Here is a 1,868-nt window from a genome sequence, read left to right as displayed (position 1 = left end):
AAATTTACTTCATTACTTGACATAACTCCTTGCGTTTTTACATAAGAAACAAACATTATCTCCATAGGTTTCTTGCTAGCAACTCTTTAAGAGCTAAAGGGAGCTGTGGCCACACTGGGTTATAGTTTACGCTTTCTACCACCACCCCCTCCTTCCCTTCCCTTCCCTTCCCCTCTCAAGTCCCATCATCCAGTGAGAGGACTTGTAAATGTGACCCGAGAGGCAGGAGCAGAGCCACCATTGAAGACTTGCGCTTGTGGGGAAACGGGACTCTGTTCCAGCCCTGCCGCCCCACCCCTTGCTATGTGTATATATATAATACTTTGTCCTTCATATGTGAAAGATCCAATGTTGGAATTCTTTGGTGTAAATAAACGTTTGGTTTTATTTATCAAGGTTAGGTTTAAGTTCCCTGTGTAAAGGTCTCACTGGGTGGGTGTCTCCATGTTCACATCCGAGGGCCTGCAGCCGCCCTGTACCAGGGGCTTCCCAAGGCCCCTTCTTATACACCCCTCGTTGGACCTATGGTAACGGGCAGGGCAGAGAGACCTTAAAAAGCACCACAAGCCAAAGCGTCCCTGGGGATTAAGGACCCTTTGCCATAGAAGCTCATCTTGTGTCTCAGCAGTGCAGGGAGTGGGGGTGGAGGAAGTTGCCAGTTTGTGTGTGTGTGTGTGTGTGTATAAAGTGGACTTTCCACTGCAATCCAACCACCTAAGTTTATCAGGTGCTTCACTGAGGAAGCCTAGTTTGTTAAGCACAATAGCAGAACCATCCGCTCTGTATTTTCTCATACTCTTTCATTACCGTAGCTGCTCGTGGGAACTAGGAAAACTCTTCCAACGTATCTTAGGCCTAAAGTCTTAGTTCCCCATTCTCTCGTTAGAGACTCACAAGCCTTTCTCGCCTGGGCGTAATAGACCGATTGGGAAGCAGAATTCAATAAACTTAATCTCACTTTGTAACCCATCGTGGCGTTAGTCTCTTGACTGAGGTGGCAGCTTTCCTGGCTGTAATGGCAAACCTTGATCGAAGCCAGAGCCTCCTCTCTCTCAGCGCCCGTCTCGGACAGAGGGGAGAGCTGACGGGACGCACTCTGCGGGGCGGGGTGGTTTTCTTCCTGTGGCCACTTGAACAGTCAACATTTATTGTACTTGACCCTCTCGTGCCCTGGAATGCTGTGGGCGTTGCCAGGCTGCATTTGTGCAGAGGCTAAAAGCACCAGCCGTGCCAGAGATGCGATTTGTGATGACATTTGCACTGGATTGAGATCTGAACGGAACACTTCTGATGAATGAACTCTCTTTCCAGGGCGGGGGTTGCAAATCAAGTCTTAAGAACCCCACCGGTGTAGCTCAGAGAACCTAGGTGTACCTGAGACTGATGGGTTCACAGCTGGACGTCCTGGCGCCCTGCAGACCTCACCTGGAGCTGAAAGCGCAGAGGACCCCTGCGCCTCCCGAGAGCCTTTCTTTCTAGATAAATAGAAGTTTAACAATGCTCCTTAAGGAGGGCGTCACTGCAGAAGCATGAAAACCAGTAAAACGGAAAGACCCGATTGGGGGTGTGCGTCAAGGGTTTACAGAGTAACAGCTTCTGTGTTGTAAATTACCTCATCTGTACACCTTGTATGGGACACTATTTCTCAGCACTCCCTGGGTCTGCCTCAGTGGTAGAAAATGGAATGCCAATTTAGAACGTTGTGTTGGCAATGAACTTTGAAAGGTTTTCTGGTTATAAGTTTGAAGTGCCGCGCACCCCCCCACACATACTTTTTTTTTTTAAGGTTTGAATTCAGAAAGGTTTTTTGTTTTTCTCCCCTCCCATTGATTTATTGGTTGTAATTACATTGTAACTGATAATAACTA

General features: G+C 47.9%; 1 protein-coding gene across 1 annotated transcript in view; it reads left to right on the top strand.

Annotated features, from left to right (window-relative positions):
- The window catches only part of CSNK2A1 (casein kinase 2 alpha 1), a 51,322-nt gene extending 49,761 nt beyond the window's left edge, over nt 1-1,561 (top strand). Inside the window, exon 14 of the mRNA XM_045295214.1 lies at nt 1,312-1,561. The gene's annotated coding sequence lies outside the window, so the exon portion shown is untranslated. The remainder of the gene's footprint in view (nt 1-1,311) is intronic.
- Nucleotides 1,562-1,868: the final 307 nt, after the last annotated feature.

The sequence above is a fragment of the Echinops telfairi genome, unplaced genomic scaffold, assembly GCF_000313985.2.
Source record: "Echinops telfairi isolate 266 unplaced genomic scaffold, ASM31398v2 ScPeMD7_5592;HRSCAF=6446, whole genome shotgun sequence".
In the NCBI taxonomy this organism is placed as follows: domain Eukaryota; kingdom Metazoa; phylum Chordata; class Mammalia; order Afrosoricida; family Tenrecidae; genus Echinops; species Echinops telfairi.
Note: the sequence above shows the minus strand (reverse complement) of the source record. Positions and strands in the feature narration are given on the sequence as shown.